Consider the following 17,426-nt stretch of genomic DNA (forward strand, 5'->3'; position numbering starts at 1 on the left):
TCACCAAATCCCAAGGCTACTGCTGTCCTATGGCATAAATCAGCTGCTTCCACTATGGTCAGCCTTTATTCAAGTGCAAGAAGTCTATTTTTAGCAATTAAAAAACCATTTAGTGAGGTTTGGGGAAGTTTCTAAATAGTATATTGCAGTTTGCCAGTGCTCAGGTGAGGATTCCATAAACAAACAGGTAATATATATTAGCCATATTCTGTTTTTTATAAACTTATGTCATTTGTACTCCCACTACAATTTATTTTCAACTTTTTACTTTCTCAGAGCACCTACTATTTAATAAGACAATGAGGCTACAGTCTCTGTATGAATCATTTTACTTTATCTTCACCTAATAGAAATATTAATTTATTATATTACATTTATATAATAAGATCTGCCCCTCTAGTATCCCCTAGGACAAGAGACTTCTATTTCTCCAAGTGATTCTAAATTCTCGCTCTCAATTCCCATTGTTCCAAATCAAAATCTTGTCAATAGTCATCTGAACTACTACAATAGCTTTCTAAGTGATTTCTCAACTGTTAGCTACCTCCACAACACCATAAACCCACCAATCCATTCTCCACTTTACTATCACAGAATTCTTTCTAAAATTATCTAATTATTTCATTACCCTGCATACAAAGTTTTCAGGGAGCTCCCAGAATAAAATACAAAGTCTTTAGTTTGGCATTCAAAGCCCTTTACCATCTGGCTTTCCTTGACGTTCCAAATACCAATCCCTAATTAAAAGCATACAAATATACTAAGGATAAGAAATTTTTCTTTTGCCGAGTGGTTATCTTTCAGTAGTAAAAGCATACAGATACACAGAATATTTGCTCTTCTTTCTCCAATGAGCTTCCCGCAAAACACCCTCCAACCAATCCCTAAGATTATCCATTTCCCTACACGCTAACCAACCCTCTGCATTATCAAACTTTTTATTTCTGCCAATCTGATGAATGAAAAGTGGTCTCATTTAAAAAGTAAAATTTGTATTTCTTTAATTGTGAGTAGTAATAGTGATCATTTTGTTTGTATATGAGCTATCTGTACATCATTTCCCACACATGACCTGTTGTTCCTTGTTATTTTTCCACTGGTTGCATTCACATTTAACTATAAAAACACTTTAGATTTTAAGGAAATTGGTTCATCTCATACAGATGTTGTCAATCTTTTCCTGCCAATCTATCACCGATTCATTGATTTTACTTAGTTATTTCTTACTAAGCAGAAATTTATAATTTCCATGCAATCATAATATACAGATCTTTGCCCCTGTTGAACCTGGGTGTTGTTTCTTACTTGAAATAACATTCCTGGGGAGGGTGTAGTTCAACTGATAGAGTGCATGCTTCAAATGCACAGGATCCTGGGTTCAATTCCCAGTACCTCCTCTAAAAATAAGCAAATAAGCAAAACTAATTACCTCCCCCCAAAAAATAAAATTAAAGAAAAAGAAAGAAATAACATTCACTACTCCAAGATGATGATGATAATGATGACCATGTGAACTATCTGACCATCTAATACTTCTAATTTATGAATGTACTCATATTTTCTTCCAGTATTTCTAGTTTTGAATGTTTAAATTTGATCCATCTTCAATTGATTCTGATGAAAGAAATAAGGCAGAAACTCAATTTTTCTTCCTCCAAATAAACAGCTAGGTTTCCCAATATCATTTTCTGATCAATTCTTTTCCTCACTAATCTTAAATGAATTTGATTGTACACTCATTTCTCACATATATGGAGGTCTGTTGTGGGGCTTTCTATTCTGTTGATTCACAGACCAATATTAAACTTTTTCAAATATTATAGCTCTATAAAAGCTCCTGTTATACTTCCCCCATATGAATATCTATTAGGACTGGTCACTCATTATTACTCTTCTATTTCACAATTTTATCAGCTGTTCACACATTTTTGTTTTTCACATGACCTTTAGAATCAGCTTATCCAACCCCCCAAAAATCCTATTAATACTTCAAGATTGCACTGAATATATGGAACAATTTAGGGAAAACTGAATTCCACAAGAACAAGATCAAGGACTGTGTTTCCATTAATTCAAGTTATCTTTTATACACTTCAGAAGAGTTTGAATTTTCATCCTATTTGTGCTCTACATTTCTTATTAAACTCATTCCAATTTATTTTCTCTTTTGTTACTATTATAGATTTGATCTTGATCTTTCTTCTTTTCACTCTCAGGTAAATGAGTAAATCATATTCCCCCTCAGTTTACAACCGTCACAATTGGTCTATACAAGACTCTTTTTGTTACTGTATTCTTTTATCACTTGAGCCACCTCTCTTTCCCCACACCCTCAGAGGCAACTACTCTAATATACCCAAAGTGAACCTTTGTGCTTGTATTTGTTCAGGATGTGCATTGTTTTGTGGCTGTATATTTTTAATTCACATAAATGGTGTTATAGATCTCACTGTTTCTTTTTTCACTCAGCACCGTAACTTTTTTTTTCTTGGTGGCTTCCTAGCTTCCTGTTGATTTTTAATTGTTCTTAAATTTCAAGTATTTCTTTACCAGCTCTGAATCCTGGTAAGTGATTGTATTTTTTTAAATTGAAGTATGGTCGATTTTCAATGTTGTGTTACTCTCTGGTGTACAGCATGGTGACTCAGTTATACCCATATACATGAATTCTTTTTCATATTCTTTTTCATTATAGGTTACTAGAAGATATTGGGTATAGTTCCTGTGCTATACAGTAGTAGGACCTTGTACACATGGGGTGAATACATCTTTTTGAATTAGAGTTTCCTCCAAATATATGCCCAGGAGTGGGATTGCTGGATCATAGAGTAAGTCTATTTTTAGTTTTTTGAGGAATACATACTGTTTTCCATAATGGCTGCACCAAACTACATTCCCACCAACAGTGTAGAAAGATTTCCTTTTCTCGACAGCCTCTCCAGCATTTATCATTTGGGGACTTAATGTTGGCCATTTTGACTGGTGTGAAGTGATAGTTTTGATCTGCATTTCTCTGTTAATCAGTGATATTGAGCATCTTTTCACGTGCCTATTGGCCATTTGCATGCCTTCATTAGAGAAATGTTTGTTTAGCTCTTCTGACCATTTTTTCATTGAGTTGTTTTTTGTTATTGAGTTGAATGAGCTGTTTGTATACTCTGGAAATTAAGCTGTTGTCAGTCACATTGTTTGCAAATATATTCTCCCATTCCATAGGTTGTCTTTTTGTTTTGTTTATACTTTCCCTTGCTGTGCAAAAGCTTATAAATTTAATTAGGTCCCATTTGTTTGTTTTTGCTTTTATTTCTATTGCCTTGGTAGACTGACCTAGGAAAACATTGCTATGATTTATCAGAGAATGTTTTGCCTATGTTCTCTTCTAGGAGATTTATGGTGTCCTGTCTTACATTTAATTCTTTCAGCCATTTTGAATTTATTTTTGTGTATGGTGCAAGGGAGTATTCTAGCTTCACTGATTCACATTCGGCTGTCCAGCTTTCCCAACACAACTTACTAAAGAGACTGTCTTTTACTCCATTGTATATGCTTGCCTCCTTTGTTGAAGATTAATTGACCATAGGTATGTGGGTTTATTTCTGGGCTCTCTGTTCCACTGATCCATATGTCTGTTTTTGTGCCAACACCACCAGTTTTGGTTACTGCAGCTCTGTAGTATTGTCTGAAGTCTGAGAGGGTTATGCCTCCAGCTTTGTTCTTTTTCCTCAGGATTGCTTTGGCAATTCTGGGTCTTTTGCAGCACCATGATTTTATAATTCATTCATGTTCACGTGTTTCTTACTTCTAATTATTGTATAAATCTCCATGAGGTCCATACACCATGCTTAACCTATCTACTTTCACAGTGACAGACACCCAGCTTGTCTTCAATTCCTCTACCATGAAAAACACTGCAACAAACACTCTTGTAGTAATAGTTAGGATAACATTATTCACTGTAACAAACAAACCCAAAATTTCAATGCTTAATAAAGTAGGTTTATTTCTTGCTCATATAACAGTTCAATATCGGTGTTTCTAGGAGGTGAATATTTTTCCTTCATGTAGTAGTACAGACAGATTACATAATTTGCCCAAGATCACAGAGAGAATAGTATAGCCAAATTTCAAATCTAAATTGTCTCATTCCAAAGTCTGTATTATTAATCACTCTGCTATGCATGTCTCTTTACAGACATGTGTGATAATCTGTAGTACTATCTTTATTATATATTAAGATCTCATATGGTGCTGGATAGTAAACTATTGTCTTATGGCTCCAAATCTACTTTTGCTATACTTTGCTTTGTGATACCGGAGCTGGAACTCAGCATACTTTTCTTTGCCAGCTGGCTTATTGTTAGTTTCTTCCAAGGACACTAGCAGGCAAGAAAGTAAATGGAATTTGCTTCTTCCTATTTCCTTGCTATTCATACAGCTCAGCCCAGCAATGGTCTTCATTCCATGACTCAGCTCCTTTACAGCCCCAGGAATGACCTCTCTGTATCTCCTAATGCTGGTGAAGTACTCAGTGAAGTACTCTCTTCACTGAGTCCCAGCAACACTGGACCCTGCTCCATGCTTGAGGGTTCCAGGAACTCCAACTTTTGCCTTTGTTCTCCAAAGGATGATAGCTGTTTCCTGTATTCCCTGTATTCCTGTTTTTCAGTCCTCCATATCTTTGTAGCCATTTCCCAATAGTGAATTATTTTTACTGAACATCCTAGTATGGTTTCTGATTTCTTGACAAGACTCTGATATACATATAGAGTTGATTCTCTTTAGTTATACTATAAAGTTACCATAAACACTGAATTAGCAAATACTGAAGCATTACTCCTAGGAGAAGTACAATTCCTGTGAATCTGTGGTCACAATATTTCCACTGTAATCAATACTTAACCTTGTTTTATGTATGTTTCTGTTTAAACAGAGCTAATTCAATATATATTGTTAATTCACAACACTGAACTCTCAGCCAACAGCACTATAATCATATCTGAACTCAGCTTATTTAACAAAATATTTTAACAAAAATATTTTCTCCATAAAGCACATCGCAGCCTCCTTGCACTTAAGAACACTAGAGAGCACCTCAGCACTACACATACGTGGGAATTAAACAGTGAAATCACTATCAAAAAGTACAAAAATGCAGAAAACATGACATAAAACAGACTACAAAAGGGACACATGTTTACAGTACGAAAGCTGAGACAAGAAGACATTGGCTTTTTCATCTGGGAACATGATCTTGCTCATCAGGTGACTCATATTTTTTCCAGTCTGGGCACACTGGTGAATGACTGTAAAAGTATGGTTAGTATCAATTTGGGATTTACAAATTTCAGCATGTAAGTGAATTTGGAAATACAGAAACTATGATTAATGAAGACCAACTGTATACACGGCATGTCTTCAAAATCTTTAATCTTTAAGCTGTTTCATTGTAATTCAGTGTAATATTATGGCTTTTTAACATGTCTTAATATCTACTAAGATAAGTACCCCCTCCCTTTGCTCTTCTTTTTTAAGGCTAACTTAGCTATTCTTGTACCTTTATTATTCCATATAAATTTTATAAGTGTATCAAATTTTTCAAAAAATTCAACTGTAATTTTGATTGGAATTGCAATTAATTTATACATTAATTAAGAGAGAATTGACAAATTTATTAAGATGTTCCAATCAATATGGGATATTCCTCCATTTATTCAGTTTATCTAGTCTTAGGGTTTCAAAGTTTTTGCTACAGAGATTTTGTGTATCCCTAGATACATTAGCATTATTATTATATGTGAATGGATCTTTTTAATATATTTTCTAGTTGGTTGTGGTAGGTATAGAGAAATAATATTAATTTTGTAAGCTGATCTCATACTGGCAATCTTTTAGAACTTTTCTTAGTCTTACATTTCTCAGTTGATTTCTATGTCATCTATAAATGTGCAACAGTGCTCCTTTTATACCTCTCTCTCTGTTCCCTCAGACATAACACCCTGGACCACTCTGAACTTGTTTTTCATTCAAGGCCCAGCTCAAATAGTACCTTCTTTGACAAGTCTTACCTAATTGCCTGGCCTCATACACAACCATCACTCAGTCTTCCTTGCTCCCCATCTAAGTTAAATGTGCCACCCACATGCTTCTATAGCACTTTCTACATACTTCTATTATGCTACTCAGCACACTGCATCAAAATTACTTGTATACATATTATTCCACAAAAGAATGAACTCTACCATATCTTACCAATGCTTATCCATCTATCACAATGTGTGGTACCTAATACATAATATTCACTCAATAAATGGTTGTTAAGTAAATGAATAAATTGAGTAGGCCAAAGTGTTACACACTGCTTACTCAGGACATGGAGAGAAAAGATCAGTATTAGTATTATCACTTATGTAAGTAACTCATGCTAAATAGATTTCTCGAACTCAATAAATACATGCACAAGATCCCAAAAATTATACAAAATAAGAATAAGGCCCTATCATGCTTCTCTTTTTTTCAGCTAGTATTTTAAGTTATGACGCCTAAGAACTAAGCAAGTTCACAGATTTCAAGAAAAATATTAAATGAGCTTATAATTAATAGTACATTAATATATGCTTTTCTCTGCAAATCTCTAGGAAATCTGTAATATTATAAAGACACTGGATTTACCAGTACTCTACCACAGATAACTTCCTCTGAAAGAGGAGGTTTGAGCTTTTATAATTTTTTTTAACATTTTTTATTGATGTATAATCATTTTACAATGTTGTGTCAAAGAGCTTTTATAATTTTGAGTTTTAAGGAAAATGAAATAGGAATCTGAGATAATGCCTTCTTAACACATTTTCCATAAAAATTTTAAAGTTATCATTTTAAAGGTTAAATATAAATTTAGGAAAAAGTGGAGCCAATTTTCCATTAACATGAATACAAACAATTTAAACATTAGTCACAAAGAGCTAAAACGAGGAATCTCAGCAACTGTACAAAGATGCCTCTAGAGTTAAACAAGTTAACAGTACCTCTAATAGCAATGGCTAATAGTTACTGAGGATTTATTGTAAGACACTAGCCTAGCACTTCAGATATAATGTAATGCTACATCTATAAATTCTAATTTAGATATAATGTAATGCTCACATTTATAAATTAGATACTGTTAGATTATTAGGCTATTAGATGAGAAAAATCTAAGCTCAAAGGAATTTATTTGCCAAAGACAGGAAGCTAATAAGTAGAGAGGTGTTTTATCTAACTCCACATGCCCTCTATTAACCCCAAAGCTCAAGTAAGCAAGCACCCTCTATGCTGAGATTAAAGGCAAGAAAAAAGAAAATACCTTCTTCAGTTACTTATCATAGTCTCCAAATTCCTGCCTTTATAGGCTTTAAGATAGAACTTAAGAAAGACTGTGAAAATATTTGATGGAAGAAGTGAATCAAAAAGGATGAGACCAGAATATTGAGACACTGAGCAGCAAAAAGACCAGTAAACTGAGGATATGAGAAGTACACAAGCCTAAAATGTGTCAAAAGGAGAAGGCATGAAATGAAAAACATAGAATTGCCATAAATTAACATTTTTAAGCACCCACTATTGCCTGCTTCACAGTTTTATCAAATTTGTCTATCCCTTTGGTCAACATGAGAAGAAAAAGTATATACAAAAATAACATGGTAGACAAGGAACTGCTCCCTCATCTTTCCTTCTAAAAAGGTAACCTTCCATAGTACAAATGTGGAAAACACAGAAAATGAAATTATGCAGCCTTTAAATATTATGTTTACAAAGTACTTTTAATGACATGGACAATGCATATTCCATAATGTTAAGTCCAAAAAAGACCGACGGTTAAAATTGTATAAAATTTGTAAAAGTATGCATTAAAAAAAATCCTAGAAGTAATACAAAGAGAGTATAATTTTTTAAATTATTTTGTTTTCTTCTTTACATTAGGATTTCTGGCACAAGCCCAATAAAATGAAATTTTGGCACTGATGTGCTCTATCAGTGCCTAATACAGTAGTTCTCCAAATTTGAACGTGAGCCCTGCATCAGAACCACCTGGAGGGCTTGTTTCAAGAGTCTGCTGGACCCCACCCCTGAAGTTTCTAAATCAATAGATACTGAATTCTAACAAGCTCCCACTGCTGATTTGGGACCCACAGTTTGAGAACCACTGATATAAATAGTTAAATTTAATTATTATGTATATGTGTGTATTTATATACATACATTCAACTAACATGTAATTTCATTTATTTTTATTTATTGTTTTATTATATTACTTTAGTTATTTTCTACTTAACTTACTGTCTAATTATTAATAATTACAGCTTATAATTTATAAAGCTCCATAGTTACCTAGATTTATTAGGTATACCTGCTGTTATGTGATATTTTATTCCACACTAAAACAAAAAAAAGAGGCTATCTGTATATATGATTGATAGAATTAACCAACAAATTTGGCTTAACTCCTACCCACAACTAACCAAAGTTGGTAAGAGTCTGTTTTCCAAAGAGAACATTTATCCTTTGACGCTTCCTTATTAATTTCTAAATCTCATTTACAAAATAAACAGCTGTTAATAAGCAAAGCAGGAATTTGGCAGCAATCTAATTTTTTAAAGTAGAGTTTTAGGAGAAAATAAAAAGATAAAAGCAGTATCTGACCCTTTCCCTACTCTCTTTTCTTACTGCCCCCCTAATTTCTTACCAGAAATTATTCTACATGAAATTCCACCCACTTTAAGCCTTATTCAAAGGAGAATCTCCATCACAGAATGACAATGATGATCACCCTACAGCACTTGACAAATAACAGAATAATGTGCTGGTAAAAAAAAAAAAAAAAAAAAAAAGGCAGAAACATTTACAGATCTATTTACTTATTTGTTAAATGAACCATTTCTTTATTCGCCTATTCTGTAGCCTGCATTTTCAACGTTCAGTAATAGTACAACTTCTAAATATCCTAAACCAAAACAATAAAGACAATGGTAATCTAATTTTTGAATAATACGTCTGTTCTAATTTAATTTCTACATTGCTGCATTCAAAGAACAATAGGCAGTAAAGTCATTAATATCCTTTTAAGATTTTCTAATAAGAAAACTATAAACTGTGTACAATGTAGTTCTGAAGGAACTGAATGGTCAGAATGTACTTATCTGGCTTATTTCCATGATAACTAACAAATTAAGACCAAATCTTGAAGCCAACGTACAAGTTTATGTTCTAAGAAAAGAATCAGTATTAAAATTTGGCAATACTTTTGGGGTGATAAAAATGTTTTGGAACTAGACAGCAGTGACAGTTGCACAAAACTGTGAATGTACTAAATGCCATTGAATTGTTCACTTTAAAACAGTTAATTTTACTTTTTGTCAATTTCACCTCAATTTTTTAAAATTCGTACAAGCAATACCAAAAATCAACAAGACAACTTTCACAGTTTCCAAGACCTTTTAAGATTCTTGTTCCCGACATTTTACAAGAGGAAAAAAAAACTTAAAAGGAAAAATGTTTAGATTTCTCATGTATAAACGCAACAGGCAAATAATCTTGAATGCTAATCTCCCAAAAGTATTTAATTTGATTGGTGCCCCACCCACCCACCTGTTTCTTCATCTACTCTCCCTTTTCTCTTGAAGGGACAGTCACAGTCTGACTTCAAACATGTTATTTGTAGTTCTAGGGAAAATCTCAAAAATTTCTGAGTAAAATTTACACATATTAAGGCAAAAAAACAGAGAGGTTAAAAGGTTACTCTCTTAAGTAAATCAGAATCAGATGACTTGCATCTTTAGAAATAAATATAAGGTTGAGACACTGCTTTGGGAAAGAGTCCCAGTATTCTCCTCACTTGCTAAAAGTAATAATAAATCCTTTCTTTTCCCAGTCTTTGGCCTGGTTGTGTCTTTTGGCTCAACACCTACCAAGAGGCAAACCCAGTTTTTCAAGTAACAAAGACTATCCCAACTCCAAGATTATTTTAAAAATTATTAAATAAATAAATAATACCAGTTTAAGCCCTTGTTGGACCTTTTCTTAGGAATTTTTTAAAAAGAATGTTAAGACTTCTAGCTAAAGTTTGATTAAACCTACAATTTTTTATCCAGCCACACTATCAAACACATGTAAGAATAAAAACATTTTCAAACTTGCAAAGTTGAAAGATACTTTTTCCCTTTCATTCATCCTTTCTAAGAAAGCTACTGGGAGTACATGATCCCCTAAACTGAGAAAGTAATCTGTGATAGGGGAAGATGTGATCAAGGAAACAACAGAAATCATTACAGGAGAGAACTGAAGGGACATCCCAGGATGACAGGTGAGCAGAAGGCTTAAGAGCAACTGGTCCAGATTGGAGAGGAGGATAGAAGGCTCTAGAAGAGACAACTGGATGAAAGAAAGAAGGAATGAAAAAAGAAAAGTGGGAGGGAAGGAGACAGGGAGGGAGGGAGGAAGTAGGGAGGGAGAGAGAAGAGAAGGGGAGAGAGAGAGAAAGAATAGATGGATGGAGACAGGGAAAGAAATCTAATAGGTCACCTGGTGTATCTAAATATAATGAGAGATTTATAGTTCTGTCAGTGAATTTGGGGATGAACTGTTGATATTCATATAGAAAATTAAGCAGACAAAAAAGAATAATACAATCATTAACACCTGGGAAAACAAAGGTTCTAGCAGAAAGGACATTAATCATAGTATAATATGTGGCTTAACCATAAGTAATAAATACATAATCATAATAATATAAACACTGAATATTATTTTAACCAAGTATCATCATATAATTTAAAAATAAGATATGGAAAAGGAAGAGTATATTTAAAAAGATAAAGGCTTATATTTTATAGTAAAAAGTCAAAAGATAAAATCTGAAACTAAAAATTCAAGAAATAACAGTATAAGAATATTGTTTAGAAAGATGAAAGCAAATACCAGAATAAACAACTAAAAAACTTAGAAGTGGTCATCATATCTGAAAAGTGAGACATAAGAAGGGGGATCATGGAGAATAAAATGCTGTTTTTTCTTTAAAAGTCTTGTCATACTAGTTTGCTTTTAACAAGTTTTTGTAGCACTAGGTAAAAAGTAAAGCTCAACTGAAAAAACAGTACTTAATAGATGTCTATAATACCAACTGTTGGGCCTGTATTTTAAAAGTCAAACAAAAGTACTACGGTATATAAAAAATTTTAAAGTGATTAAATTACAACATGTTTATGTGTATATAGATCTTTATTCATTTAAAGTTAAAATCTTATTTGAGCAACTAAATGGGACATAGTCTTAGAAAAATGCATCATAAAAATCTCAAAAATCATAATTTTTACAACCATTGTTGACTTTATCATCTTTTTTTTCCCTTTTTTTTAAATTGAGGTGTAACTGACAAACACAAGTTGACTTTATCATCTTTTTTTTTCCCTTTTTTAAATTGAAGTATAACTGACAAACACAATTGTAAGATATATAAAGTGTTCACTGTGGTGATTTGATACATGTATACATGGTGAAAGTATTCTCATCATCTAGGTAACATATCTAATACTTCACATATTTATCTTTTTATGTTGAGAATTCTTTTTAATAATTATCCTGGCTATTTTTTTATTTTTTATTTTTTATTGAGGTATGACTTTATCTTCTTAACCTTGTGTTACTAATTTCACCCAAACTGAGAAGCCATTTTATGTGTTCTAAGCACGTCTTGTACTTGATATGACTTTCTAATTAAAAATGCACTCTATTTTAGGATTAAAAAAATAACCTTTCATTTCAGAGCTCATCAGTGGTAGAATGGCCTTATTTCTTACTACATACTTGCTCGAATAATGATCCAACAACATAAAAATGGGCAGCAGTTTCATCAAGATATTCTTCTAATAGAGTATGAAATTAGATGAAATGTCTTCTAACTTACAATCTCTCTCACAACATATTAGTTTCTCATTTTTTCATTTGACCATGTAACTCTTTAAGACCTGAGTATTAAAACTGTGCATTACAACTTGTCAAGAAAATATTAAGAAATATGTTAAGATGACAAATTGAGCACACCCGTATCTTCTCTCCCTTTCAAGACTCCATTAAAATTGTAGAGTTGAACAAATAAGTCCAGTTCCTCAATGATCAGAGAACACACCAAACCTGGAACAGTGTTTATGGGAGAAATGCACACAGATGGGAACAATAGCAGGCTCACAGTTCCCTGTTGCCCATTACAGAGCTAAAAATGTAAATGGTTAGTTATGTGATATAGGTACCCGCTCTGAAAGAAAAAATAATGGGGTAAGAATTGCAATGACTTACCAAAGTACCTGTATTACACATGTTTATTTAAATTTTTAATTTAAAAATCAGTACAGTTCAATTTTAGAAAAGCTGAGATTAGAAAATGAAATGGCCCACACAAATTTTCTTTGAAAAGTTCAGTTCAAAGTTCCAGTTCAAAAGATTTGATTTTTCCCAAAAGGGTACCAAATCAAATCATGATAAACCTATTTGAATGTGTCAAAAGCATTTCAAATATAGTATACATCTACAGCAGAATTCTGTCATCCTTAACCTGCTCTCCTTTTCTAGATCATACCCATATCCTATCTGTGTCTAGTAGAAGAAAATCTAGTAGAAGAGGCAGTAATATGAAGGATTTTACCTATCACAAAAAAAGATAATTCACATAACAATTAATCAGAACAACTAGAAGATACTATTTATTGCTCATCATCACTATTTAACAGAATAATAAGAATGGGGGCATAAGAAAGTCAAGAGTGTAGCGAAATAGACACTAAGACACTTTTGGTGTGAATACAAATTGGGTAAGCATCTCTGAAGAGCAGTTTGGCAACAAGTACCAGAATCTTTCTTTAAATCCTACTTTTGACCAGAAATGTCACATCTAGGCATTTTTCCCAAGGAAATAACTAGTCAAGTATTTAAAGATGCATGTACAAGGAAGCAAGCAACATGGTTTGTAATCATGAATAATTACAAATAATCTAAATATCCTACAATGTGGACATTAAAATAATGATGTAGCTGTCTAAACATACAAACATCAACATGGAAATATCTTTTAAGAATAGAGTAAATGAGGGGGGAGACAGAAACATTTATAGATCTGTTAACTTATGGAAAAAAGTAGCTTTATTAAAAGTATGTATCTAAAAAAAAAAAAGTATGTAGTGTTTCTCCAAGTAATATGTATCACTATTTTTAAAGACAGACAACGTCCCCATACATTCTGATAAAAAAGATCTAGAGCAAAGTCTGGAAATGTGAACTCTCAACATGCCCCCTCCCTACATACACACACACACACACACACAGGCACTCTCACCTGGGTAATCCTGGTGCAAGTGTTCTGCAGAGTGCCCTTTGAAAAATAGTATATTAACATATCTTGGGAAAGAGTGTATGTGCAAAATAAAAGAATAATGAAATAGGAATCTACATTCTGGAACTGATGTTGAATTAGGGAGAATAAGACACAAAAGAAGACAATGAAATATAATATTTCCACTCAATGGACTAATAAGCAAACATTAAAATAATAACCACAATGACATTTCCTTCTGGAATGATGAAAATGTTCTGTATTAGATAGTGGTGATGGTTGCACATCAAGAATGTAGTGGAAGCCCCTGCAGTGTATGTACACTTTAATGGTTAAAATGGTGAATATTATATTATGTGAATTTACCTCTATAAAACAAAAATAGAAAAATTGTCATGTACATAGTTAAAACTGCAAGGAAGTATGTAAGTATAAGGGGAAAGACAGAGTAGAAATACAAAAAAAAGGGCTTATTTGGTGGGTTGAGTGGGTTTTTTCTATTTTTTCGATCTTTTTATTAACATTATTATATTGTTTTTATAACAAAAAAGAGGAGGGTGGGATACCTTTATTAACAGCCGAAGTTAGTTTGCATCCAATGTGGGAAGGGTGGTCCTCCTTAAGTGCAACTGAAGTGTCATTATATGTTGAGAAGATGGATACTGGAATAAAGAAAAACAAAAATTATCCACCACAATATATTCAGTATCTGATATCTCATAGGCCTTTAATACTCAATTCACAACTTTCCCCTAGTGTTGCCTTTCTCTAGTGTCATGTACACACTTCTAGATCTACATGCCACTGAGTCAGAGACTAAGAAAGAATATATAAGGGGAACAAAATCTAGTAAGAACACTGAGCTGATATAACAAATTATAGTCTTGAATCCACCACTAATTAGCTACGTGATCTTGGGCAAACCACTCATGGGCCACAGTTTCCTGTCTGTAAATAAGGGGACTGGGCTAGCTTTAACATTTCTTCCGGCATTAAAATTCTGATTTATTAAAATTCCAGGGGAAAAAAAAAACAAAAAGATTCAAAATAAGTTTTGATTTGCTATAAAAGAACAAAGAAATGCCATATTGCTCCCAAACACATACTGCATCCCCCATCCCCCATCAGTATTCAGCCTCTGAAAGTGGCATCAAGAAATGTTTTTAGTGAAAGCTACAGATAATTGCCTTCTACATCCAAATTAGCTTAATAAAAACTATTAATAAAAAAACAGAATTTAAGTGTGGCATGGAGGAGGAGGCAATCAGAATCACATGGGACCTGTACAAAGTAAAACGTCCATGGTTTCAAATCAACATTTTATGGTATACTGTCATGAATGGTAATATATTTGTCATAATTGGGTTGGATATATATACATTATATTTCTTTTTCCCTTACTCTCCACTCACTGCATTAAATGGCAATGCTCAAGAGCTAACTTTGGAAAAGAACTCATTTGGAAATTCACACTTTTTGGAAAAAAAAAAACTACAGTAATTTTGATCTCTTGGCTCATTTTAGCAATATGCTAAATATTTTAAAAAGCAATTTCACTTTTTGAAAAGCCCACATTAATTCAAATAAGCTGAAAATTAAATGTTAAATGTAGGTATTTCACTTTTGAAATGTTGCTAAGAAAATTTAATCACAATTGTTCTTACCAATTACACACTAACTTTGTAATAGATTCTTTTCCTTTGTAGTCGTCCTTTCCCCTCACCAAAAAACAAAAACTCTCAGTAGAATTTTTCGTTGAACTATTTTAACCATAATCCATTCTCATTAATGTCAAGCTTTGAAGCAAGTGAAGAGAATTCTTAAAAGGGGAAGTTAAGGAAGAGTAAGAACTTTTCATAAATATTATCATTCAACTGCACAGAAGAAAGGAATAAAAAAAGACTTCAAGGTACAACCAATAAAATATTAAGAGTAAATTATAGGTTATCTCAGAGCACACGAAGAAGCTAAGAATAAGCTAAAAAGACAAAACTTTTTTTCTTCTTGCATAGTATTTATAGGAAAAGTTCATACATATAAAATTGATATGTGAACGTCAGGAATAATTTTGCTCCCATATATTTTTCCCCACATAGTATTCACAGAGAAATTGAGACCACTTGTGTAGCTCTGCCAAATTAAAAAGAGACAAAATTTCTAAAAGCAAAATCTCAAATTAGATAAAACTTATTCTTTCGCTTCTCAAGTATTTTGCTCCCCTTCCACAATTACATTTGTTTGGACACTTAGCACCTTAATTTAGTTAAGAGAAACTGTATTTAAAAATTCCAAAAAACTCACACAACTATCAAGTGGGGTCACTTAACATCTGGACTTTCAAAGGGCAAAAATCTTTCTTCCTGCCTTAATATGAAATGTAAAATTATGAGAAAGGCAGTGACGTTTCCATGAAATTTAAATCAGTAAAAGGCTGCCTATTGTTTTTCCCAAATCTTCCGTCAACATAACTTTCTGCCTATGAGGGGCCTCGTGCTATGGGTGGGAATGCGCAGGCGCTCAGGAATTAGCGCGCCAAACCGCCAGCCCTCGGCCAATCTCTTCGCCTCAGTTCTCTCAGGTGGGCGAGACTCTGAGGTAGGTACGGGCCTACCCAGTTCTGAGAACTTTAACGAAATAACTCAAATAAAGCACCTAGCGCAGTAGCTACACTTAGCATGGAAGGAAACGAATGGCATTTAAAGGTAAAATGCAGACCTAATGTGCAGAACTTTGTTCTCAGACTACCTCCAAGGCTCCCCACCACTTGAGACCGCACTCAGGGCACGATTTCTTCCAGTTGGGCTCGGCGACGAAGGGGTCATTGGGGAGAGAAAAATGAGCGTAGACTGCGTGGGAAGGAGCCTGGGAGAGGCGAGCCTACGGGCCACCTCACGCCTCCCCTCAAACCTCCCTCTCATTCCGCAGAAGAAAGAGCTCCACGCGAGGCCAACGCGGGAAACGCAGCCGGAGACTCGTCCCCTGACCGATAATGCAGAAATTTTCCAGAGCGCGGGCCCGCAGCACTGAGCGAGACTGATCCTTGTTTCACAGCTCTCGGTGACCTAATGAGGAAGCGGGAGGGCAAAAATCAGGTCAGCGACCAAAATCCAAGTAGGGTTGCGATTTTCTGAGCGCAGGGAAGGGGAGGGTTTCTAAGACCCTTCTTTAAAGGCGTTTACTTGAACCACTTAAGGGAGTTTCCATTAATTCTTCGTGTTCACGAAACAGTTCTAACAAATTGAGCACTGCCGCTTCTCAGAGCAAAGCTCGGGGAGGTCGTGGGCCCCTCCCACACGTGGGTGTGGTGCGCGTGCGCACAGTTGTTTTTACACTAAAGTGTCCCCGCCTTCTTCTCCTCCCTGTGGCAGCGATGGCCGAGTGGTTAAGGCGTTGGACTTGAAATCCAATGGGGTCTCCCCGCGCAGGTTCGAACCCTGCTCGCTGCGGAAGTTAGTGGCTTCTTTTTTTTTTTTTTTCTTTCCCCTTTCAATAAATGCCATCAAATGACAATCCTTATTCTTCCCGCGTTATTTCCCACATCTGCCGGCTAAACGGCCCCAGAATCTAGTGTGTCAAAGAAGAGTAAATAAATGTCAGTGCTGCAAACATACGCTAATGGGAAAAACCTCCCCTCACCCTAAACAGTAAGCTAACAGTTTTAGAATCTTGTTCCTCAACGAGAAGATCAAGTTCACAAAATAAAAGTAAAACGAGTATAAATATTGGCGGATTTTTTCAGGCTATCACAGCCTGAACAATGCTACCTTTCCTTTAATCCCACAATCACTTTCAACGGTTCCCCCACCCGATACACGATCTTGAGGCTTTTCCCTCAAGACTCCAACTTTTTCACGCCTTATAATACAGAGCAGTTCAGCCTGTCACTGTGCATTGGCATTGTTGTGCCCAGCAATCCAAGAGCCCCCTTACAAGGCAGTGGAGGTTATAAATACGATATCAAAGTCTCCTTCCCCCAGCCAAGTAATTCTCTACCCACTTCTCTTAATAGAAGATAAATCCTGAAACTTCCCAGAGTTCAAAATTTTTTAATGTAGATAGACCAAAGGGAATT

At 34.3% G+C, this 17,426-nt stretch overlaps 1 protein-coding gene and 1 non-coding gene across 3 annotated transcripts in view; one reads left to right on the plus strand and one right to left on the minus strand.

Annotated features, from left to right (window-relative positions):
• CTNNA3 (catenin alpha 3) overlaps positions 1-16,327 on the minus strand; it is a 1,350,411-nt gene extending 1,334,084 nt beyond the window's left edge. Inside the window, exons 1-2 of one of the 2 annotated variants that reach the window (XM_074374085.1) lie at positions 16,070-16,327; positions 13,921-14,016 (exon numbers count right to left, since the gene is read on the minus strand). The gene's annotated coding sequence lies outside the window, so the exon portion shown is untranslated. The remainder of the gene's footprint in view (positions 1-13,920; positions 14,017-16,069) is intronic. The other variant, XM_074374091.1, reaches the window with a different exon arrangement.
• Positions 16,328-16,718: 391 nt separating this feature from the next.
• Positions 16,719-16,800, plus strand: TRNAS-UGA (transfer RNA serine (anticodon UGA)). Its single transcript has one exon. It is a non-coding gene; the product is annotated as a tRNA-Ser (tRNA).
• Positions 16,801-17,426: the final 626 nt, after the last annotated feature.

Source organism: Camelus bactrianus, chromosome 11 (assembly GCF_048773025.1).
Source record: "Camelus bactrianus isolate YW-2024 breed Bactrian camel chromosome 11, ASM4877302v1, whole genome shotgun sequence".
NCBI lineage: Eukaryota > Metazoa > Chordata > Mammalia > Artiodactyla > Camelidae > Camelus > Camelus bactrianus.